Source organism: Equus quagga, chromosome 12 (assembly GCF_021613505.1).
Source record: "Equus quagga isolate Etosha38 chromosome 12, UCLA_HA_Equagga_1.0, whole genome shotgun sequence".
Taxonomy (NCBI): Eukaryota; Metazoa; Chordata; class Mammalia; order Perissodactyla; family Equidae; genus Equus; species Equus quagga.
The window spans coordinates 88,699,357-88,724,743 of NC_060278.1; the positions used below are offsets into that span (position 1 = coordinate 88,699,357).

Here is a 25,387-nt window from a genome sequence, read left to right on the forward strand (position 1 = left end):
GCCCTCTGTTAGTTTGTGGAGGTCCCTGGAGGCCCAAACTAGGCCTCCCCTCTTGATTTGTTGTGTTCTCGGCTGCTCATTTGGCACTGAGTGTCCTATACTGGAGGGAGGAGCCCAGCGAAGAACTGAATAATTGCTGGGCTTTATCTTGGCTCTGTGCCACCTGGTGGAGAGACCTAGGGCAAGCTTCTCATCTGCAAAATGGGGATAATCACAGCTGCCACAGAGGACGGTGGTTAGGGCTAAGTGAGACAGGTAGGTGAAAACTCCTGCACTGAGAGCCCTTTCCATGTGTCTTGACTTTCAGTAAAACTCCCAAAGTGCATGACTTGCTTCTTCCTCCACGTCTCTGTGCTTTATTTAGTGTCTAACAAAGGAGGCCAGGCTCATCATTCCTTGCTCTTCTGGAGGGCCTAGCCCTGTCCTAGGAACCCTGGGGCAGGAATTCCCTAGGTTTCTTCATCTACGGAATGAGGACTCCTAATCTGTGCCCCAGCTTCTCCCCGCTGCTATCCCGGGCTTGCTGAATTTGGGTTCGTTCCTCCCTTCCCCAGCCTCAGTCTATCCTCAAAGTAGGACCTGAAGGGGCACCTATAAGGGCTGCAGTGGTTATAACTCTAATTTAGAAAAGCTCTTTCCTTTGGGCACGCCTGCGCCTGTGGAGGGGCCAGCCCTTGGAGAGCCCCCAGAGGGTCCAGAGGTATTCCCACTCGAGAGGGGGCTGGCACGCGTGGCGCGATCTTCCGCGAGCTCGGGCCGCGGGAACAATGGGCGGGCGGCGGGTGGGCGTCGGCCAGGTCCGGACCGAGGTAGAGGAGGCCGGCGAGCTGGGCGCCTGGCCGTGGGGTTAGCCCGGGGCACCGGGCCGAGAGCCGAGGCGTCGGAGCCAAAGAAGACCGAAGTCGGCGCTGGCCGGGACCTGGGAGGAGGCGGGGGCGGGGCCCGAGCCCACCCGGCTGGGACAGGGAGGGCGAGGAGGCCCGGCGTGGGGTCTCCTATCCCTCGCCCCGCGCTCGCTCCCGGCCTCTGAGCTCCCGGGCGCTCAGGTAGGCGCCGGGCGCGGGCCCCACGTGGGGGAGCGGGCGGCGAGCCACGAGCGCCAGGCAGGCTCGCGGGGCTCAGCCCCCTCCTCCCCTCCCCTCCCCTCCCCGGGGGCCGGCGCGGCTCCTCCCGACGCGCGGCCCCGGCTCCGGCGGCTCCCGCGGCGGCGGCGCTCCCCTGGCTGCTCGCTCGCTCGCTCGCCCGTGGCTGCCGGGGCGGCCGGGATCGCCACCGCCTCCTCGCCGGGGGCCGGCCGGGGCGGGGCGGAGGGGGGAGACCGCGAGGGGGGCGGGCGGGGAGGGGGCTGCGCGCCGTGGGAGGGACCGAGCGAGCGAGCGGGGCATTTTTGCGCAGCTCGAGCGCGCCTCGGAGCCCCCCGGGCGGCCGGACGCACCGACCGAGGACAGACAGTGCCTGGAAGCCGCGCCGCCGCCGCCAGGTTAGCCGCCCGCCTCCGGGCCCCGGGCCCCCGCCGCGTCTGAGCTCGTGTGTGTGTGTGTGTGTGTGTGTGTGTGTGTGTGTGTAAGCACCGAGGGCTCCGAGCTCGGTCCCACGTCCTCGAGCCCTGACAGGCCGGCGGGCAGGCTCCGGGGGGCGGGGGGGGGGGGGGGGCTGGACACCACCCGGGCGGGGAGCGGGCGCCGGAGCCAGGAGCCCCGGGCCTCGGTTCGTGCGTCTCAGTACTGGCGCCGGTACGTGTGTCGGGGTCCACGTCTCGGGTGTGTGTTGGGTGTGAGCGCGCGTGTGCCCGTGGGTCCGTGCAAGTGGATGCTCGGTGTGCGCGCGCCTGCGTGTGTACACCGGGTGTGCATCTGTGTGTGTGTGTGAGTGAGTGAGGGTGTGTGCTCTGTATTTCTTCGCTCGTCTGGACTGGGTGATGTGTGTGTCTGGGTGAGGGTGTGTGTGTCTGCGTGTGTCTATCCGTGAATGTGTCTCTGAGAGGGTGTGTCTGAATGTGTAGCTGAGTGTGTACATCTGGATGAGGGTGTGTGCCAGTGGCTTTGCTTGTGGCTGGAGCCCTTGGCGGGGTGTGTGTGTGTGTGTTTGTCGCTGTGTGAGGGTCAGTGTGACTCCCCGTGTGTGCGCGTGTGAGGGCGGGTGTGCACCCGCGTAGCCCCGCGTAGCCCCCTTGTGCGTGTGCGCGGCTTTGTTTCCGCACTGCCGGGAGGAAGGGGTGGGGGCGGCGGCCGAGGCGCTGCCATCGCCCGGAGCGGGGCACCTGGTCGGGGCAGTGGGTGGCGGCGGTGACAGGAGCGTCCCGCCGGGCCAGGAGGGGACTCCCTGCTGGCAAGTGGGCGGCCACACCCCGGGAGCCAGAGGGAGCTGGGCCGACAGCGGAGCCCGTCCTGGGCCGAGCTGGAGCGGAGGGCGTGTCCTGCCTGAAGCCTCTGTGGGAGCGTGGAGGAGTGGGTGCGCGTGGGTGTGGCTATGGATGTGGGTGTAGGGTGGTGGTGGTGGCGACCGTGGTCCCCAGGCTGGTGACCCAGTCGGTTCAGAGATCCACTTCCTGTCGCAGCCCCAGGGACCTTCGCCCAGAGCCAGACCGGGCCTGGCCAGGTCAGACACATTCCCACCCTCAGGCTTGCCAGCTCCAGTGGGTAGAGCCACACCTTAGGTGCCCTGAAATGAGGAGGGAAAGCCACGCTCTTAAAGGGCCAGCCCCCTCCCCCGCCAAGAAATCCCCTTTCAGGAGACCTCTACTTTGAGAGCATCTCTGGGTGTGTCTGTACCCCTTTCCCCGTGTATTGGTGCAGTGCATGCATTTCTACATCTGTAGTCTATGTGCATGTGTGTGTTCTTTCTGTGTATTTCTTGCGCATTTGGATGCATAGGTATGTTTTATCAATGAACAGTGAATAATGTATCTCTTGACATCTATGTGTGTTTTTTCATAAGTTCTGGTGTATTTGTTTTTATGTACATATAGCTGTTTGTATATTAGTGAATCTGTGCATGTGGGTTTGCAAAAGAAGTGTCATTTTGCTGCCAGCTGGAATAGAATAGAAAAATTCTGTCCAGTGCCACTCTATTTTAGAAAAACTAGGTGAAAAGGTGGTTTGGAAATTTAGCCCCTGACTTTGTGGGTTTCAGATGCTGGTACTGGAATGTAGGTAGATTGCAGTTAGACTGGATACAAGGATAGAGAGAAACCAAGACTCTTATAGGAGGAAGTAATTATTCTGGAAGAAGGATATCCAAGTGCAAGAATTCTTCCTCCTCTTCTAGTTCTTCTTCCCTGTAGCTTCACCTCCCCCTCTGCTGCTGGGCTTGCCAGGATAAAGTGCCCAGGATTTGGAGTGTAAAGGGAGGGAGCTGGGAATGTGAAAGGAAGCAGGGTGGATGGGTGATAGGACTGGGGGCCAACAGCAGATTTCAGCAATTCTTAAAATGTTTCCCTGCTGAAGGCAGCAGAAGCTGGGAAAGCTGAGCTTGCTGTCCCCTTCCCCAAATCCCTTTCCCAGGACAGGAAAGGCTCTGGCCTGGAGCTCAGGAGCCTTGGAGTCTGGTCCAGGGTCTCCTTTTGACTTTGGTTAAACCTTTTATGTATTTACCTCGTCACTCAACACATTTTTATTGAGCCTTTCTTATGTAAGAGTCTAAACTCCCTAAGCCTCAGTTTCCCTGGCTGAGTGGCTAGTAGGTTGGAATCTGGGACTTTGAGGCCCCTTCCCTTGCTCAGTGTTACCCAGATTTAGGAATCCATCCTTCTAGCCCCTAAGGATCCTAGTTAGCCTTGGTCCCCACTCACCACTCCACCTTGTCCCCAGATACTCTAGTCTAGAGCAGTAGTTCTCAAAGTATGGCCACCCACCAGCAACAGCCGGGTCACCTGGGATGTTGTTAGAAATGCAAATTCTTGGGGCTCCCACCAGACCTACTGAATCAATAATTCTGGGACTGGGACCCAGCAGTCTATGTTTTAACAAACACAGGTGATTCTGATGCACTCTAGAACTCAAGAGAGGTGCAGACAGGGAGGAGGAACCTCCTGTAGGTTGACGCATCTGGAAAGCATCCCCTGCCCCCTCTGGCACACAAATCTGAAGTAGCCTGCAGCTCTAGCCTGGCATGTAGAGGTTCTGGTTTCAAGTCCCAGGTCTTCCTTGTGATCTTGGATAATCACTCCTTCACTGAATAATGCGATGACTCGTTGACAGTGTCTGCTCTGGGTCAGGTTCTGAGCAAGGAATCTCCCCGCTCTGCTCAGTTTCTCTACTTCTTACCTTGACCTACAAGACCTGCAGTATTGAGTCCCTGCCCACCTCTCTGGAAACTAGCTTCTCTGGCTTTCTTTTAGTGCATCCAGGCACCATGAGTGCTTTTGCCTCTGGGATTTTGCACATGCTGTTCCCTCTGTCTAGCACACTCTTCCCCTGCTTCTTATCTTGGTTAACTCCTATTCTTCAGATTTCAGTTTGAGAATCACTTTCTCGGGGGCCTTTACCAACTTCTTAGGATAAGTCAGCTTTTCCTGTTATGTGTTTGTAGAGCTCCCTGTATTTCATAGTGCTTCTGAGAGTTTGTAATTATGCATGAACTTGTTAATTGTTTGTCTGTCTCCCCTCACTGGATTGCAAATACCATCTGGGTGGGAACTTGCTTATCAGTCTTCCTAGTGCCCCCACATAATGCCTATCTTATGATTAGTGTTCAATACATTAGTTGAATGGATTACTTTATAAAATGGAAGGTGGCACTAAATGATACCCAAACTGTCCTCTCAGGCCCTGACATTGTAATATCTAAGCAGGCCTCAGATTTTTTTTTGAAGTACTATGGTCATGAGTCGCTTAACAACGAGGACATCTTCTGATAAATGTATTGTTAGGTGATTTTGTCCTTGTGCAAACATCATAGCGTGCACTTACACAAACCTAGATGGTATAACCTACTACACACCTAGGCTGTATGGTGCTGATCTTATGGGACCACCGTCGCATATGCGGTCCATCATTGACCAAAACCACCAGGACTGTAGATTTATTGCTACCAGCCATAGATTTGAGCCCCCATTGTGTGCCTGGGCTCTGCTCTAAGGGAGGCCAGAGAAAGCCCCTCAGGAGACACAATCTAGCTCATTTTCTGTGTCCTCTTGAATTAGGATCCTGCAAGAATGAGAAGAGGAAGGGCATTGAACAAGGAATCTAAAGATCTGGGTCCACGCGCTGTTACATGACCATAGGCGAATCACTGTTCCTCTTTTGCTTGTTTCCTCTCCTGTGAAATGAAGGTATTGGGATGGATAGTGTACCTAGTATTGGTTACTAGCACTGGCTCTAGGGTCATTCTGACTTTGCCACATTCTAGTTGGGTGGACTTTGGCAAGTGACTTCATCTGTTCATTTCCTCACCTGTAAAACAGGATCAATAACAGTATCTGTCTCATTGGCTTTTTTTAAAAATTGAGGTCACATTGGTTTATAACTTAGGTAAATTTCAGGTGTATAATCCTTATATTTCAACTTCTGTATAGATAGCAACATGGTCACCACCAAAGGTCTAGTTTCCATCCATTACCATACATATGTACCCCTTTACCCTTTTTGCTCTCCTGCTCCCATTTCACCTGGTAACCACCAATCTGTTCTCACAGGGTTGTTTTGAGAATGAAATGAGGTAACATACATATTATGCTCTGTGCAGTGCTGGGCACATAGTAAACATTTGGTAAATGTTAGCAATTATTACTATTATGGCTACTCTACAATTTAACCTTCTTGAATGCATTTGTGCTGGACCCTAGGCCTACAGAAACAGAAATGAATACAACAGTGTTCGCTGGCTGGGTGTGGGGGCAGATATGCAAAGATACACAATGTACAAGGTGCTAGGGTATGGCTGTTCATGGAGGAAAAAGGCTTCATGGAGGAGAAAGATGGTAGTCGGGTTGGATTTTATCTTTCAGGTATTTGGAGCAGTATGTGCAAAGGCATCATGGCTTATTAGGGGAAGTCCATATAGTTCCGTGTGGTTGGAGCAGAAGGTGGTGAGTGGTGGGGACAGGTGGGGCAAGTGGCTGGAGATAAGGCCTGAGAGGAGGTTGGGGCCCCATCTGATACAGGCTGAAGATCTTGACTGAGTCCTACAGGTGGTAGGGAGCTAGGGAAGAGGATTAAGCTAACCAGGAAGGATCAGATTTGCATTTCAAAAATATAGCTCTCCAGATGGTGATAGAGGATGGTCTGGGTGGAGGGGGAGCATTGAGACTGGGCTCAGAGGGTGCTTGTTTGTGTGATGGAAGGGCCCAGTGGGGCGGATAGAGACCTAGAACATGGAAGAAGCACAACTGATGGAGTTCAGGCTAGCCTGGGCCACCAAGATGGGGAGACGAGAATGACTTCTCATGGGCCCCCAGGTCCTCTTTAACCTTCAAGGCTGCCTAATGCATGGAAATCTGAAAATTGGAATTTAAGAGTCTCAGGTCTCCTACTCAGTGGATGCACAATGTATTAATTTCCCAGGGCTGCTTAACGAAGTACTACAATCTGGGTGGCTTAAAGCAGAAATGTATTCTCTTACAATTCTACAGCTAGAAGTCAGAAACTAAGGTGTTGGCAAGGTTGATTCCTTCTGAAGGCTCTGAGGGGGAGGCTTTTGCATGCCTCTCTCCTAGCTTCTGGTGGTTGCCAGCAATCCTGGGTGTTCCTTGCCTTGCAGCTGCATCTTCCTCTGTCATCACATGGCCTTTTCCTCTTTCTCCCTGTGTGTCTCAGTTTCCTCTCCTCTTCTTATAAGGACACCAGTCATATAGGATTTAGGACCCACCCTAATCCAGTATGACTTCATTTTATTTTAACTAATTACATCTGCAAAGACTATTTCCAAATAAGGTCGCATTCTGAGGTTCTGGATCGACATGAATTTGGGGGGACACCATTCAACCCAGTACATACAGGAAGATGGAAAAGAGTGCAGGGCTTAAAGCCCAGGTCCAAATCCAGGCTTTGCAGTAGAACAGCTGTGAGCCTTAGGATAGATTTGTTACTTTTTCTCAGCCTCAGTTTCCTCTTCTGTGAAATGGGGGCAGTAGCACCCACGGTGCTTGTTGTGCTGGGGAGACTTGGTCAAGATAACAGATGTGAGGAAACCCTAGTGAGGTGGCACAGGGCAGGCACCCAGTAATTATCACTTCCTCTTCGGCTCCTCCTTCTCTGCACTTAGTAGCTGGGAAAAGTCACTTTTATCTTGTTTCACTTTCCTCTTCTGCCAAATGTGAATAATCATCATCAGCTCTACCTGCCTCAGTAGATTGTGAATCCTGGGGGATAATGAGAAAGCTCTTTGTAAATTGCTTAAGAGTTTGTTGCTGTGATTTTTAATTATAATCGTCATCTTCATAATAACCCTTGGCCGTTGCCACATCCATTGCATTCTCAGCAGAGCGCAGCCCAGCCCACTCTTCTCCTGAGGCAAGTCCTCTTTGCCCCTTTGCTCAGAAGTATCCTGCGAGGCGTAGCTGCTGTCAGAGTTGGGAGAACCTTAGGGATGGTCCTTGCCCTCCATTGCCCTCGTTAGCCAGAGGAGGGGAACATGCTCTGAGAGAAGTGATATCCCGAAGGTCACACAGCTGGTCAGTGGCAATTGGAACGCCTTGTTTGTGGCTCCTCTTTACAGTCTGAACAGTGCTTTTTTCCTAGTTGCAACTTTACCCCCAGAAGCAGGAGCTTGGGGCAGGTAGAGGCCTGGAGAGAGCTCTGCACAGGGCCCAGAGATGAGGACCCAGCAGAGAAGAGTCCTGCTGAGTCAGGATCAGAATCTCAGGCGAGGCTGGTCCCTGAGTCCTGAGTGAGCAGGCAGTGCCTCCGCAGGCTGAATGGGCAGGTTGTTTTGTTCTCAGCCTGGCTCTGGCCATCTCTGCCTGCACCAGCGGGAGGAGGCCACCACAGGCGGGCAGCAGCAGCATGAGGAGCCAGAGCCTGGAGGTAACTCAAGGCTTCAATGTCCCTATTGACAGCCAGGGTGGTGCTTCTCAGCAGGCTGTGTCCCTCTAAGCCTTGCCTTGGCGGGCCTAGGGAAGGCTCTGGAAAGGAGAGAAGGCATAGCCTGTCTTGGCCGTTTCCCTGAAGTCATCTTCCTTCCCCCAGGCTGGGGGAGTCAGGCTCCTCCTCACTCCTTGCTTACCTTCCTCCCTTCTCTTCTCAGCGCGCCCCTCCTGCCTTCCGGTCCTCCCTCTCCCATCTTCTCTCCAGATTAAACATCTTAAGGATAAAGCCTCCAGACCCAGTTCAGTGAGTGGTTTTGGGGTTGCTTGGGGCCACATAAGAATTAAAAAGCCTAGAATCTTCCTCGTCAGAGCTCCCTCTGGTGACTGATAATCAACTGCGTACTTATTGGCTCACCATGTGCCAGGCCCCGTGCTAAGCGCTTTACGTGCCTATGTCTTTTAATTCTTGCAACTACCTAGCTAGGCAGAGATTACCCCATTTTATTAAAGGAGGCTAAGTAACTCGCCCAAGGCCTACCCAGTCCTCAGCCAGCAAGTGGCACAACTGGGATTTCAAGTCTGGATCTATCCAAAGCCCATGGGTGCTCTTGAGTCTTTCCTATACTGCCCCAGGTGGGGCCTTTGAGAACATTTAGGGCTTCACAGAGGGGCACACATTTGCTCAAATTCAGAGAAGAAATTCTTGGCTCAGAGAACAGGGTCTCTAATCCAGGTCTCCTGCCTCCCAGACCTGTGCTGTCACCCTCTCAGGGACTGGCCTTCCTACAGTGTTCGCCCTGGGCTGGCCAAGGCTCTGAGCCCATCTGGTCCTAGGCACTGCCCACCTGTGGGAGAGACTTGCATCAGGGACAAGTGACAGGGCAGGTCTGAAGGCATGTGAGTTTTTCCTAGATATTGTTGTCACTGACCACCTTAGTTTTTCATTGATTATCTTGAGTCTTCCAGTTAAATAAGCTTATTATCTGCAAAGAGTGATCATTTCATCTCAGAAGGGTGCTTGGGGGCTTGGAGATCCCCTGTCAGGTTCAGTGATGGGTGGAGGCAAGGGAGGCAGAGGCTGGACCCGGGTTCAGGAGGACACTTGTGCTGGAAAGGAAAAGGAAGGAAGCCAGAGCTGGCCGAGGGCCAGAGTGCGACAGTCTAGCGAGAGGAAAGGAGCCTTTAAGCTGGAGTTGATAGGAAACCTCTCTTACCCCAAGTTGCGCCCAGGAGTCCAGACTCCCTCCCAGGCAGGGCTGCTGATCTCGAGTGGCACTTCAGAATCGGAGCAGCTGCAGTCGGCTTGCTGGGCCTCCACCCACCCCCACGATGACCATAACCATGGTCAGCTTGAGCAGGTGGCTCAACCAGAAGGGACCTTGATTAACGAGCAGTGGCTTAAAACTTCTAATCAGAGAGCCCTCTCTTCATAGGCAAGGAAGCAGAAATTTAATACATGAAACAGTTAAAAGGAGAGCAGCTTAGCGCCCCATCCCTGCCCCCATCTCTGACGGTTCCCTAAGGCAGAGCTTCTCAAACTTTGCTCCCCTGACAGCAGCAAAGGGGAGCTTGCTAAAGACTCTCTCTTCCAGGGCTCACCCCAGAGAGTCAAACTCGGATGCTCCATGGGAGGGTGGGATCGATGGCGGTACCCTGGAATCAGCGTGTTTTAACAGGCTCCCTGTTGAGGTGACTGGGACACAGAAGATTCTCAGATTGCCCTTGGAGAGTGCTGGTCTCGGATGTTCATGAACCTCTAAAACAGCATGCACAATTTTGAGAGTGGGCCTTGTCCTCGGGGAGGATCCATAGGCATCAGCTGAGTCTTTGAGTCACAACCCATAAAAGTTCAGAACCGCCGTCTTCAGGGATGTTTTATAGAGTGGGAGCCTAAGGACTGGAGAAGGGTCACCAGCTAATGACAGAGTCAGGCATCAAGACAGATCTCTCCTGCCTCTCAGCACATTGCTGGTTTTGAGTGAAGATGCAGAGAGACTGTGGACCAGTCCCTCCCCCTGTCTGGGACTCACTTTTCCCAGCTGTGAAATGGGGGTTAGATAGGATAAGCCCAAGGTCCTGTGTAGCTTTGATCTGTGGTTCTGAAAGCCAGAACCCAGTTTACATTCTTTGCCCTTTTTCTTGCTGCCTCCTCAGCTTCACCCGCTTCTGGCGAGTCCACCCCCTCCCTTTAGCATCTCCCATCTTCAGAGATTCCGTACTGAGCCCGGATTCTAACCCCTCAAGTCCCTCCTGTCAAACCACATGCCTAGGTGCTCAGTCCTTTCTCTCTTTCCACGCCCACTCACCATAAATGAACCAGGTGCCTGTGAATCTGGGGACACTCACGATAGCCATCTTCAGGGCTGGACCACTGAGGCCAGTGCCAAGGTGGGGGAGTGCTTGGAGAATGTGTTTCCTGGCGCTCCTGGGACATGTCCAGTGCTTACCTATGTCTTTGCCCCAGCTCCCTGAGTTCCTCGCTGCCGGGAATGCCACCCTGCCCTTCCCCAGTACTGTTGAAATCCTGTCCGCCTTTTCAAGGCTCAGCTCAGTGGCCAACCTCTGTCCCACAAAGCCTTGTGAGTCCTCCCATCCCCACCCCCACAATGAGAATTTGTCTTTCCCTCCTCTGGATTCCCTTAGTACCTTATCTGTTCCCCTCTGGGGACAAGTTCTGCTTGGTCTTAGCTTTATCCTGGGACATGACTTGTTTCTGTCGTTAGATTGTGAGCACTAGGATGTCTCATGTATCATTGTTTGCCCCCCAGCACCTAGCTTTTCACAGAGCAGGTGCTTAATAAAAAGTTGAGTTTTATTTGCAGAATCTGTCTCTGGTCTTGGGCTGGGCTGGTTTTGACCCTGTCACTGGCAGGCCATGACTTCTCACATATCCCCTCCTTGATTGGTGGATTGGAGAGAAGCCAGTAGGGCAGTGAGTAAGAACTCAAATTCCAGTCTTGACTCTGCCATTTCCTGGCTGTGTGATCTTGGGCAAGTCCCTTCATCTCTCTGAGCCTCGGTTTCCTTGGCTTAAATCAAAGGGGGTGGGGATGACAGTCTATTGGAGGCTTGGAGGCTTGACTAAAATGAAATATGTAAAATGCTGAGATTGGAACATTGTAAAAAATAAATGGTCAATAAACAATCACAATTCATTCTTTTTCAGTTAATGGTTATGATCATTGTTTCAGCAGATACCTACTGTGTTCTGAGCATTGTGCTGGGGAGTGAGTGTCAGAGATACAGAAAAATCATTGCAGGAATTCCTTGGTCTGCAGGGTCTTATGGTCAAGTAGGGGCAGTAAATCTCTACTACTGGTGTCTGGCAGAGACATGGCTGAGTGAGCTGAGGAGTGAGTGATCAGTGTAGACTGCATGCAGGAGGTGACGTTTGAGCTGGATGGGCATAAAGCAGAAGGGGCAGTGGGAGGCAGGGAGACAGATGCTCCTTGTGGAGGGAAAGGAGAGGAGCTCCAGACTGGAGATGGGAAAGTGGGCTGCATACTTGGAGAGTTGCAGGAAGGATTCAGGAAAGAGCAGAGTGGAAGCAGAGGCAGCTCCAGAATCTCCATATGGAAGGGGCTTAGGGTCAGCACCCCAGGTGGAGGCGGAACTTCAAGCTTTGTTTTGCCAAGAATAATTCAGAGGAGTTGTAGCTCATGATGCTACTACTGAGAACGAGAAAGAGAAGACTGGAAGGGTGGGGCAGAAAAGTTAGGGCTTTATGGCAGAGGTAGGGGGAACCAGTGAGTAGGGAGGGCCTTTGTCCCTCTGCTCAGGCTTGAGCTGAGAATGGTCAGGGGTGGGCTGCAGTCCCAGCCCTGGGCAGGCTCACCTTGAAGTCTATCCCATAATAACAGGGCTGCGTGTTTACCTGGCCAAGGTTGAGAGCTGAACTCTGGTCTGTCTGAAGTTAAAGTGCAAGTTGATCCCAGGAACATCAGAATCTCTGAATATTAGAGCCGGCAGGAGAAGCTGTCTCTTGATCCACTCCCTGGGCCCCTACATTATACAGATAGGAAGCAGAGGCCCAGAGACGGATCCTTCATCCAAGAAGACCTGGTGAACTGGCCACAGTGAGTTCAGCACCAGCCCCTGTGAGCTATGGACCTCGGCCTATGACAGGGGTTGGGGGAAGAGGGCTAGGAGGGGGCCGGAGAACCCAAGAAGGGGTGTAACTGACAAGTACGTGTCAGATTGGGAGCGATCTGTTGCCAAGGTGTGTGTGTGATCTCAGGTGAGTGGGATATGAGTGGGCTGGAGCCGTCATTGTTCCAGGCTTTCCTTCCCGGAAAGGAGAAAGGGCCACATAGGTGGGAACTAGGGCAATATTGGGATGTGGGGGAATTCAGCGGGTGGCTTGAGGAGGAGGCTGTTGCCAAGCAGCAAGAGACATGACTGTATTACAAGGGTACAGAGCATCCGTGCATCTGTGGGCCTGGCCCTGTACAGCCCTGCATGATACCGTAGTGGTATCACCCCCATTTTCTGGGGAAAGAAATGAGGAATGAGGGCTCCAAAGGTCCACAGCTAGAAAGAGCAGACCCGGGGTGGGGGACTTCAAAGCCACATTCCTTGCATGCCCTGGGTGGCTGCTGTCCCAGTCCTTAACCTAGCTTGGTCTTGGTGAGGTCAGGGAGATGCCCAGCCCAGAGCAAGCCACTTTTTGCCTTCCTGCACTTCTCCTCCATCAGTCTGCCCGTCTATCTTACCTGTTTTATTCTAGTTCACCCTGCCCCATTCTTTGTTAATTAAAAATATTTTTTTGAGTACCTACTGTGCTGAGTCACTGTCCCTGACCTTTGGAACTTAGGCCTTCGCATGAGCTGTCCCACAGTGGTAGGATGGGACAGGAAAGAGGAGGTGGGGGTCCACTAACACCCTTTTTTCCTTTGCACTGACCCCTTCCTCTTTGTTCCCCTTCCAAGCTCTCCTACCCCCAGATGAGACTTTTTGCTGAAACTGCCTGCTGCTGAAATGGAAACCAATCAGAGTTAATTGTTAAACCTAATAGTTGTGAGAGTTTCACCCTGCTGGGCTGGTGGGAAGGGGCCGAGTGCTAGCTGTGCTCCCCAGGAGAGGGGGCAGAGCCACCAGGGTTTTCTGGCATGTACCTGCCACCTTTTCCCTTTTCTGGAATCTGCCTCCAGGGCTTGTTCCTCCCCTCCTTCCAGGGGGCGGGCTGCTTCTTGGACTCTTTCCCTTGACTCCAGGTGAGGTGACCCTGGGAGGTGAGTACTGGCTCTGACGGAGTCCAAGGCCTCTAGGGGAGTGCTCCCGGGGGGAGGGGCCGGGGAGGGCATGGCGCCTAGCCCCAGGGACCCACCCAGGGAGCTGACAGCCACTGGGCCTTCCTGGCTTTGCCTCTTACTTAGCAGGGTGGGGGTGTGGGGATGGCGCCACAGTGGCCTACGCTGTATACACAGGACCCCCACCCAGTGCAGGTCATGCCACGCCTTTCTCCTGTTCTCCTTCCCTTTTACCCTTTTCATTGGGTGTCCTGTTCTGGGCCATTCTCTGCCACTAGACTGATGGAGGAGGGGTCCTTGAGAATAATGGCAAAGACTTATTCCTTTCTCCAGAAGGCCAAACCCCAGACCGGGCCCCTGTCAAGCTTTAGGGATAGAGCTCAGGCTTCCTAGTCAGACAGGCCTGGGGTCAAAGCTAGGTGACCTAGGGCAAGTGGCCCACCTCTCTGAGCCACAATGTTATCTTCTGAACAATGGGTACTCCCTTTGTCACCATCACTGTGAATATAACAGGCACCAGAGGCAGATAGTAATATTAGGCTCAGTAGGGGTTTGTTGAACGAACAGATACCGTTCTGTTCACAATCAACTTTGTCTTGAGAGGACTGGCTCTGGCTTAGGGCCCTGGAGGCCACCAGCCCTGCCCTTTAGGACTTGATTGTCTAGAGCCACGCTGTGCATACAGTAGCAACTAGCCACATGTTGCTACTGAGCTCTTGAAATGTGGCCAATGCCACTGGGGAACTGAACTTTTAATCTTATTTGATTAATTTAAAATTTAGAAAGAATAGTTCCTTCACTTAGCAAAAAAATTATACGATATGTTTAGGAACTTAAATTCGCGAATTTACTTTTTCAATTGTAAAGGCTAAGAGAATCTAAACATTTCATAAAAATTTAGCATCCGAATTGAGATGCTCTAAAGGTAAGATACACACTGGATTTAGAAGACTTAATATGAAAAAGAAGAATGTAAAATACCTCTTTTTTATATTGAGTGCATCTTGAAATGGATATATTGGGTTAAATAAATATATTAGTAAAATTAATTTTATCTATTCCTTTGTACTTTTAAAATGCAGTTATGGAAAATTTTAAATTACATATGTGGCTTGCGTTATATTTCTATTGGACAGCGCTGTTCTAGCCAGAGAGTTGAGTTGAACACATTTGAATAATAGTATAAGACTATAAAGACTGGTTCTTTGGGGAGGCTTGAGGGGGTGAAAATCAGATATTCCCCACACATTTCCCCCCTAGATCTGGGCCATGCCCCATGGCGGAAGTTAGCCTGGATAACCCCATAGCCTCCAGGATAAGATTAAGACTTTTGAGGTCAAATGAAGAGCCTACCTCTGGGTGGCCTTGCCACTCACTTGCTCTTTGTGTGACCTTGGGCAAGTCCCTTCACTTTGCTGAACCTTAGTCTATCATTGGCAAATCTAGACTAACGGTGGGGCTTACCTGTTGATTGAGGGGATTACCTGAGATAGAATCTGAGTGCAGCAGTGAGCACAGTGCCTGGCACGTGTGAGCTGTCAGGTGTTAGCTGTGGAGGTTGTTGCTACTACTGTTAGTCATAGGGGCTGTTGCTACTGTTGTTGCATCTGTCAGCTTGGATTCTCTTGTTCCATTTCTCCCAGGGGACATGGGCTGGATGGAAAGGACGAGAAGTTAAAAAAGCCTCAGAGTGGATTTGGGATGGGGACTAGGGGATGCTTTGTTCATTACCTTAGGGGATGTCTTGCCTTTGAGGTAGCTCCTTGGATCTTCCTGTTCTGTAGGTGATCAGGCAAAGATACGTGCCCATTTTATAGATGAGGAAGCTGAGGCCTGCTGAGGAGAAGTGACCTGGCCATACAGCCTGAACCTGAATGCAGGACCTCCCAGCCCTGTTGTGGTAATATTGGCCAGTGTTAAGAGGCCTCCTTTTTGGGGTTATAGGAGTAGGGCCTGACCAGGAGTCCAGAGCTTGTGAGGAGTGGTTGTTATTAGTGTCCTGTAACTGGAAGGGGCCTCAACACCATTCAGTACAACCATCTCATTCTCAAGTTGAAGGAACAGAGAACTGAGTATGTGTGTATGTGTGTGTGAGTGGTCTAGGATCACACAGCAAGTTGGTGGCCAAGCTGGAACTGTTTCTGTTTGTTTAGATCCAGCCCGCAGCTCAGCCCTGGCAGGACGGATGGCCCTGCCTGTCAGCCCCCTCCTCTCCTGCCCAGTCCCCAGAGAGGCTTCCCAGAAAGAGGCTTTTGTTTCACCAGCTCCTTCTGGTTTCCTCTCAAGGTAGCTTCGCCACCACCCCCCTCCATCTGCCCAGATTTGAGTTTGTCCCTGTTCCAGGTTTAAAGGGCCCTGAAATCTGAAGCTTCTCCACACACGTCTGCTTTCTGGCTACCCATGGAGGAGACCACGGGCTTTTTCATCAAGGAGACCTGGGTTCAAAACCCTCTTCCACCATTAATTCTCTTTGTGGCCTTGGTCAAGTCACTTGTAGTTTTTTAGTCTCAACTTCTACATCTGAGAAGCAGGAACCAAAATGGTGTGCCTGCAACCTAGTGGTTAAGAACCTGGACTCTGGGTCTCCCCCCAGCACTGAATGGCTGTAGTGGTCTTCACTGCGTCATTTCCCCTTTCTGGGTCTCAGTTTCTACATCTGTAAAGGGAGGCTGTTACCTCCTGGATCGCTGTGGTAAGGTATTTGCTGAGCTCTCCACATGCATCATCTCACTTAACCCTCCACTTAGCCCTGGAAACAGGCACTATTACAGTACTCCTATTTTCCAAATGAGGAAACCAAGGCTTAGAGAAGTGAAGAGACTTACCCCAGGCCACAAAGCCTGAAAGGGATGGAGGCAAAATTCAAACCAGATCTGTGTGACTGTGGGGCCCAATCTTATGACCACTGTATTGCACTGCCTCCTGGGGTCAGCCTGGGTGCTGGGAAACAGTGGATGGGAACGTGGGTTGCAAGCTGCTGGGTGACTGATTTTACAGCTGAAGTAGCAGTGTCCTGAGGCCCATGCTGGCCTCCAGAGCTGGGGGAGAGAGAAGGTGCTTGGGAACACAGCTTCTGATCCTGCTGGTCCAACCTCAGCCAGTGACTTTCCTAGTGGCCTGATTCTTGTGTTCTATGTGAAGTATCCCATGCTACTGTTCTGAGCGTGTGAGTCCAGGGACCTGAGGCTTCTCCTTCTAACAATCCTTCTCCATGTGTACTAGGCTAGGCCTGCAGTTGGGGCTTAAGGTGATTGAAAAGGGGCTTAAATACTCTGTAAGTGAATTAGACCAGAACTGAACATTAATGCTAAAAGGACTTTAGGGACCACTGGCTGAGTCCAACTATATTTATGTTACAGATGGGGAGACTGAGGCAAGGATAAGCCAGGTTGAGAGAGCAATGGGCATGTTTTTTCTGGGTGCTGGAGACCATGAGACTGACATGGAAGGAAGTGCATAAAGGGTAGGGAGGACTCTGCCCTCCCTCATCCTCCTACATTCAGTCTACCACCAAGTTCTGTGGATACCACTGCTTAAATAGTATCTCTTTAATCCATCCACTTCTTTCAAGCTTTACTGCTACCATCCCAGTCTGGGCCCTTGTCACATGCGCCCTGGACAACCACAACAACCTCCTAACTTATATGCCTAAAGCTACTCTTACCCCTTCTCAGTCCATCCTCTACCCTATAGATCAATGAGTTCCTATTGCTCTTAGAATCAATACTGAACTCTTTACCTTGGCGTCCAAGGCCCTTCACAGCCTGGCCCCTGCTGGCCGCCTCAGCTTCATATTTGCTACTTTCCCCTTTGCTCTCTGTGTACTCACAAGGGCCTTTCTGTTTAACAGGTTCAGCAACTTCCCTAAGGTTCCTCAGAGAGTCAAATGCCAGCCTCTCAATTTCCAGCTCCATGCGGGGCCCATGAACTCGGTTCGGAGGAGCTAACACTGTTTCCTCCTTCTAGGTACCTGACTGACGTCCTTCCCCCCAGGGAGCTGGTGTGGACGGAGGAGGGGTGAGTGTTACAAAGGCACAGCCTGATTCTCCTTCTGCTCAGGTTGGACAAGTTGGCCTTCCAGGCCCTCAGAACCTCTATTTTGATATATTTTACTGCTGGGGAGGGTGAGGGTTTGTCTAGGTCACAGATTTCTCGTGGTTTTGAAAAGGGGGGCAGCGCTGAGGGTCCTCTCTGGTTTTGGCTGATTTTGAGGTAGGGACTGAAATGCATGTTCATTAGCATCTCTGAGTTAGACAAGGTGCTTTGCCTATATTGCTTATTCATGCCACCATGGCTTGTGATGGATGACCTTGGACCTGGAAGCTGGATCCACTGACCCTGTAGCCCTTGTTTTCTCTGGATTGACCACTCCCAGATTGTAGACTAGATTCAGGAGAGAGTGTTTTCATTCTGGTTCTGCTACTGACTATGGAGTGACCTTGGACAGCTACCTTCCTTTCTTTTGGCCTCAGGATCATGTGGACATCGTCAGGGCAGGGGGTGGGGGAAGGTGGGGTCAGAGTAAACGAGTTATTTTCAAACTTTCCGGGAGAGATATTCCCTTTCCAAATGAACCCCAAGGAATCTCAATGTACAAAACAGCTAAAGGGGTTGCAGCCGTGCTTGAAGTTAGACTAGGCCTGGGGGCCTCTAATTGGCTAACTCCTCAGCCCCAGCAACCCCTGGACAATGACAGGAACCCTTCCTAGGTTCTGTGCAAGACACTTTGCAAACCACTGGCCTGGAGCATGTCAAAGCTCCCTTCCAACTTGGAGGTTCTGTGACTCTGGCAGGGTGAGGGCTTGGAGAGGGAACGGAGCCAACAAAGTTATACGGACTGAGAAATTGTGAGTAATATGCAAATACCATTGTGGGATTATTAGTAAGGCACAAATGCCAGGGGTGTGATGTTGCCATTCTAGAATCCTCTGGTTTTTATTTTTGAGTAGATGTGAGGCACCTCTGTACCCCTAGGGGACCTCTCCTGTGCGTGTGTGTGTGTGTGTGTGTCTGTGTCTAGGGAGCAGGGGCTATGGGGGTGGGGTGGGGCTGAGCCAGGCAGGGTCAGGTAGAATAAATGCCAAACAGAACTGGAGTGTGTTGCTCCTGGGGGTGGCGGGGGTAGGAGGTGGTTTTAGTTTCAGTTAAAAGGAGCAATTTGGCTCTTTCCTGCCAACACATGGGCCCCACAGAGATCTCTGGGCAGGAAGCACTGGGAACAAGGAATCCTCTGTCCACAGCCACAGCACAGCCAGGACAGAGGAGGTGGATTAGGAGTTCCCGGGAGGAGGCCTGCCGGTCTTACCCTGACATTTGGGCAAATGGCTGGGGAGAAGGGGAACTAAGTGTATGTGTGCATCGAGGGGGGTGTGGTAAGGGGAGTTAGAGGTTGGTTCACACACTTATTTCATAAGTTCTCGAACTTCCACAAGCCCTCCAAGGAGCCAGGCTCAGAGGCGGTGGGCTCTATAGGGGTCAGAGCCGAGAAAGATGAGAATCTAGGTATTAACAACCAGCAGTTTACTGGAGGAGACAGGAAACGTGAGAGATGATAGATTTTTGCAGGCACCCTTGTGCGGTGGAAGTCATTTGGCCTGCAAGTCTGGAGCCCTGCGTTCAAGTCCTTGCTCTGACACTGACTTGTTCTGTGGTCTTGGCCTCATCACTTCCCCTTTCCGGGCCTCAGTTTCTTCTTCTGTGGAATGGGAATGGACCTCTCAGCCCTGGCTACTAGTTAATACTCTTCTGCATCTCTATTAGAACAGGGTATTTCAAATCTTTTTGGAGCAGCAGAATCCCAATATGTAAGCATTTGTAACAGAACTTCTATGGTTAAATTCACAGCAGTTAACCAGAATCTTGCTGCCCTCCTTACTGCCCTTTGTTCCGTGGATGTTTTTGGAGGTGTCTCTGCAGATTCTCAGGGCTCCAGGAAGCAGTGTCTGAAGACCACTGGGTCAGGACAATTCTTTTTTTTTTTTTTTTGAGGAAGATTAGCCCTGAGCTAACATCTGTTGCCAATCCTCCTCATTTTGCTGAGGAAGACTGGCCCTGAGCTAACATCTGTGCCCATCTTCCTCTACTTTATATGTGGGACGCCTGCCACAGCATGGCTTGACAAGCAATGCATAGGTCCATAGCTGGGCTCTGAACCGGTGAACCTGGGGCCAGTGAAGCAGAACGTACAAACTTAACTGCTGCGTCACTGGGCTGGCCCAAGGACAATTCTTGAGAACATGCTTTGTAGGCTGTCCCTTGCAGCCCAGATGATAGGGATTGTATCAGAATGTACAGGAGCAGTTCTAATACTGGCTTCTGCCTGGCCCTGCCTATGACCAGCATGGACCTTATCTTGGTTAGGGCCTGTATGATTGGGCGTGGCTTTTTAGAAACAAGTAACAAAAACTCAAAGTGGCTTAAACCAGAAAAAGACTGATGGACCCTGGAGCAGTTCATGGGATTAAAGTATAAGGATTCAGGTCAACTCTCCTTCTCTTTCCCATCACTGCTTGTTTCTTCTCTTTGTCCTTATTAGGAAATGGTTGTCTGCTGCCCCAGCCTGGCAACTGAAACAGAAAGAAGGAACTATTTTTCTGCTGGGGTCTATATATCAATCCAAGGGAAGGACTCTGATTGGTTCAATCATTGTTGCTGGGCGATAGGGACATTCTGAGTGGCCAGGCCTCGGTCTTGTGCCTACACGTAGTGAATGGAGGGGCTGGGCTATCACCAGAAGAAGAGAGAGAGGAAGGCTACTGAGCAGACAGAACCCCAAGAGCACTAGGCTGTTAGTGGAATCCTGGGCTATAGGAGAATGAACAGCTCATAGATCTGCAAGGGCCATAACTCTCCTCTTCAGTAATAATAATACAAATACCAACAGTGATAATAATAGGTAGTGTGTATTGAATTGAACACAGCTCCCTGTGCTGAGCATGTCTGTTGCTTTACGTGTGTTATTTCATTAGTCCTTATGACAATTACATCCCCATTTTATAGATGGGGAAACTGAGGCTCAGCTAGTGGAGGTCACACATTGAGTAAGAGGAGAAGCTGGGATTCAAGGCCAAGGAGTCTGGCTTCAGAGCTCATGCTCTGCCTCACATCTGCTGCCTCTGGTTGATAGGTCAAGTGGCTGTGCTACATATGCTCGCATGCTGCTCTGTGACACAGAGCTCATGACCTGCAGAGACAGCCCAGGCCCAGGTTACACTGCTCTGCCTGTTGAAATAGAGCTTTCTTATGTTGCACTCAGATCTGCCTCCACATAAAGCAGTCCATCCAGTGTGTGGCTCTGTGGTAGGTATTTCAGGGGATGTAAAGGAAAATCATCCATGCACCTCCCTGAATGGTCACCATAACAATTAAGTCACATTACTGAGCTCTCACTTTGTCCCAGGCTCGGTGCTGAAAACTTCATATGCATTAATGTCTTATAATTGCAACAACAACTCTGTAGAGTAGGTACTATGATTGCCCCTGTTTTCCAGAGGAAATGGAGGCTCAGAGAGGGTAAGTGTTTACTCGTAGTCAGATGGCTAATAAATGGCAAAGCTGGTGTTGAGTTCAGCTCTGCCTAGCTCCAGAGCCTGTGCTAGAAACCACTGCAGTCACCTGTGTCCTCCAGAGGGGAAATAACTGAATGCAGGTGTGGCTGTGGCACAGTCAATGGTGCAAATCGTCATTGGAGAGGGACAGGAAAAGTGAAGCTGATGTTCAGAGGAGAGAGCTCAGGGAAAGAGGGGAGCATGGGGCATAGCAGTCAAAAGGTGCTTCCCGGAGGAAGGGACATTTGATTGGGCCTTGAAGGGGGCTGGATTTGGACGTGCCATTCAGAGAGGACTCTCCAGGAGAAGTGAGCTGCCTGAGAAAAGACATGGAAGGGAGAAGCGGGAGTAGTTTAATTTGGCCAGAACTAAAGAGCTGGGGTGGGGTGGGGGGAGGGTGGCCAGGTGTCTTGCAGGCTTCACAGAAGGAGCCCCCTCCTTCCATACTGTTCTCTTCAGAGATGTGAAGCTGCACACTGGTGCCCAGTTCCTTCACCTTTTCTCCCAGTGGTGAGGAGGGCGGGCTCCAGATGAATGGTGGACACAGGGCACCTGGGCACCAGCAGGTAGCAGTCCTTCATTCACATCCTCCTGGTGGTGAATGGAGGAAAAAGTGCTCCCCTGTGGTCCATTGCCCGGGGTCAGCCCTTCCTCCAGACGGCACAGAACTTAAGGAGCCAGGGTGGTTTCTAGCAGCCTTGGTGAGGGGAGGATTCTCTATCTTCTCCCCAGGCAGCAGGCTGAAGCATGTACCTCTAATCCACGAAGAGACCCCCCCCGCCCCCCCTTCCTGTCCCCACTTCCACCTGCACACACAGCTAATCTCATCCACCTTGTCAGAAGATGGATAATGCCCTCAGAGCCTGGGCTCTGTCCTGAAAGTGACTTCGGATTTTTTTCAAACAACTCAGGTGGAAAATTGGGGGAAGAGTATGATGTTAGTGCTGGCAGCCCCCTTGCTTTCAAAGGATGGAAGAATGGTAGTCACATTTATTGAACTGGACTTACAGTGTGTCAGAGGCTTTATCGTCCCCATTTTACAGATGAGGAAGCTGAGGTTCAGAGGAGGAAAACGACACAGGTGAAGTTGTCACATGAAAGGTGGCTGCATCATTGTCTCAGGAGGGATGTAAGTGTGGGAGACTCAACAAGGAAACCTGTGCCTCCCCTTCCCTGTTCTTGCCTACTGTCTCCTCCTCCTTAGCAGTGGCTCTGAAATGCTGACTCTGGCTACTTTGACTCTTCCCTACCTGGATACAGATAATTTTCCCTGGCTTGCTGCCTGCCTGGGTGCCAGAGGGGCTGTCTCTGAGGGGCCCAGGCTTCATGAATGTCACCCAGACAAGGCCCAGATGTCTAGCATTCCTTCTGCGACCCCTATTGTCTCTGGGATTCTTGCATTTCTCTGACCCTTTTTGGAGGGATTCCAGCATTTTTGTAGGAGGAAAAGAGATGGAGAAGGGCAGGGGAATTCTTTCATTGGAGGGGTATTCATCCCCATGGTCCTTATCACCTCTCGCACCTGGACTAGAATCTCAGGCCCTTATGTTTTTCCTACAAAAGCCTTTTCTATTCATCATCTTATCAGATTTACCCCATAATCCTGAGAGGTAAGGCAGGGAGGGTATAATTATCCTCATTTTGTGGGTGGATTAACTGAGGCTCAGAGAAGATAAGTGACTTATCCAAAGTCACACAGCTAATGAGTGGCAGAGCAGAGCTTAAGACAGAAGTCAGTGTCCAGGAATCCTGATCTTTCTTCCCATTGCTCAGTGCTGATGGCTATTAGGACAGCCTCTGAACTCCTTCTTTGGTCCAGCCCAGTATGTGGGGGTCATGTCCCCAGTTCAAACCTTCCCAACTTTCCTAAGGCCTGCAGAATAAAGCTTCACTCACCAGGTCTGAGCTTGAGAATTCCCCAATCCAACCCCAGCCTACTGCTCCTGCCAGTTTTGGCTGACGTGACAGGCTGGCCTTTTTCTTCTGACAAGGTGGATATGATTAGCCATTTGTTGGGAGGATCCCTTTCTGGGATGTTGGAAGCATGTGTTTCAGCCTGCTTCCCAGGGAGCAGATGGGGAAACTGAGGCTGGGGTGAGCACAATTGTTGCATTTAGGGCAGCTGGAGAGGCAAGGCTGGGAAAAGGCTTGGGCTTGGGCTGGGCTGATACGGTAGACCCCTTTCCCAGAAAATCCACAGCTTTGTTTCATTAAGTAGAACACTCACTAAGTAGTATCCACTGAGTGTTTACATTTTGCTCCACTTCTGCCCCAGAGAAATTCTTCCTAGGGGCACCCTGGGTTTTCCCAGAAAAGTAGTGTCTGGGCCAAACCAGGGAGGAGCCGTAGGTCTCTAAGGAGCATTGGGGGCTGCAGCTCAGCACTTGCTAAGAATAATGGGGATTCTGGAGTTAGTGGTGATGGTTGCACAATTCTGTGAATATAGTGTTGGCACCTGCTTTACCTCCAGACCTCCAGGGATTGGAAGCAGTAAGAAGCAAAGGTTCCGAGACTGGCCTCCTGGGCCTTGTGTGGCCTGTGGAAGTGGTTTTGGCCTCTAGAATCCATTGTTGATCAGGATTTATTTCCCCAATTGATATGTGGGGAAACGGAGACTCAGACTAGGAAAGTAATTGGCATCAGTTGCCAGCAGTCGCCAGCCCTGGATGCAAAGGGGGAAGCTAGCAGTGGAGTGCGGGCAGCATTATAAAACTAAAATAGCAAACACTGCCTTCTTCATCCTTGTGTTCCAAGAACCAGGTCTCAGGAAAGGTCTGAATGAATGGCCTGAGCAGGTCCCTCTCCCTCTCTTGGCCTCAGTTGCCCCCTTTAGATCCACTCTCTACAGTGTATTCTTTGTATTCTGTGATCCTTGAGTTCAGACACATGGTTGCCAAGTTTTCCTGGGGGCTCAGTTGCCTCATTTGTCAAACAGGAACAGCAAAATCAGCCATTATTACCCACCTCGAGTGTTACTACCACAAGGGTCAGTGAAGTGACCTGTCACTACAGGGCCACATCAGGCTTTGGCAGATTGGAAGTTGCTTCAACAAAGAGACATGCTCTTACCCTGGCAATGGAATGAAGCTGAAAAGAGCTGAGCTCCAGACTCAGACAGACTGGGTGTAGACCCTTTCTCCACCCCTACCATGTGAATTTGAAGGAGATACTTCATTTCTCTATGACTTAGTTTTACCATCTGTAAAATGGAGACAATAAAAGTTCTTGCTTCAGAGGTTATGGAGCCCAAATGAGAGCATCAGGCAATGAACATAGCACTGTGCCTGGCACACAGTCGAGTGCTTAATAACTGGTAGGTGTTACTATGTTGTTGGTACCCATGATGATGATGATAATCCACACTTAGAGATTGGGATTCTGTGGGGGCCAGCTAGGCTAATGATGGCAATGTTACTGTTATTAATAATCTCTTATATCTGTTTGGCACTCTACAGTTTATGAAGCATATTCACATCCATCACTGTAGGTGGCCTTCAGAGCACTCCTTAAGGGAGGCAGAAAGGTGTCACCATCTCCATTTTACAAGGCATTGTGAGTCCTGAGGGAGGAGAAGTGGCTTGCCCATGGTTTAAGCTCAGGTCTTCATGCTTTGGGAGCTCAACTCCTGGCCAAAGGTGCTGCAGGGGTCAACCTCTGGGTGTGGCAGCACTGACAGAAAAGTGGGGGCGATTGTTACATACCCTGATTTTCACTCCCTAGGTTTTGGAGAGTGTGTAAGCAAGTGACTGAATAAATAACAGGGTGACTGGCTTGGTGGCCTTGCCAAGTCACACAAACACACACATAAGCCTTGAAGTCCGTACATTCAGGGTGATTAGGGGCAACCTGCCTCTCACTTTTGGGCCCAGCATTTCTGAAGCTGTGGGCCAGCAGTGTCCCTGCTTGTTCACTACAGCTTGGCAGGGTCCTGAGCCCTCTTCCGTTTCTCTCCTGTTTCCTGCTCCCCAGCCCCGACCCCAGTGCTTGGACCTAGCAGTGGATTCTGCCTCCAGTCATTCTTCCATTGAGTCTTGATTTAGTCAACCAGTTTTCACTGAGTTCCTGCCATATACCAGGCACTGTCCCACGTGCTAGGACACAGAGGCGCACATGGCAGGCACACACATGATGGATATTGAGCAGCAGAACTTCATACCTGTCTCTGGCAGCTCCCAAGGGGTGGTGAAGAGCTGTCTCTTGGTTCTTCCATGGGATGCATGATTTTGAATTTGGAAAAACGTCTCTACTATGGGAGGCAAAACGTGCTGGAAGCCCTGGGCTAGGGGTCAGGCCTGGACAGTGGTTCAGCCTTTGCCACAGCCTTGCTGTGTGACCTTGGGCTGCTCCCTGCCTCTTTCTAGGCCTCCTCCTTCCCATCTACCAAAGGAAGGGATTGGTTGAGATATGAGGATAGTCCCTGATGTTTGTGGGGCACCTGTCTGGCCCACGTGTCCTATGCTCACAGGAGTTTTGGCTGATGCCAAGGTCCTTTCCTGCCTAGCAGTTGGCTCCTGGGTTTTGCAGGCCTTGGGAGTGGTTTCTGAACTGGGCTCTGAGCACCAGGAAAAAGACGGTAGGATCATCAGCTCCCCCACAGTCTGGCCTGAGAAGCCTCCTGCTGGCCT

General features: G+C 51.3%; 1 protein-coding gene across 6 annotated transcripts in view; it reads left to right on the forward strand.

The window, feature by feature from the left end:
* Nucleotides 1-927: 927 nt before the first annotated feature.
* Nucleotides 928-25,387, forward strand: part of EPB41L1 (erythrocyte membrane protein band 4.1 like 1) — a 117,463-nt gene continuing 93,003 nt past the window's right edge. For 3 of the 6 annotated variants that reach the window (XM_046678404.1, XM_046678403.1, XM_046678411.1), the window contains exons 1-2: nucleotides 1,268-1,480; nucleotides 17,182-17,232. The gene's annotated coding sequence lies outside the window, so the exon portion shown is untranslated. Of the gene's footprint in view, nucleotides 1,047-1,267; nucleotides 1,481-17,181; nucleotides 17,233-21,805; nucleotides 21,892-25,387 lie in introns of those variants that run through there. The other 3 variants (XM_046678405.1, XM_046678406.1, XM_046678408.1) reach the window with 3 other exon arrangements.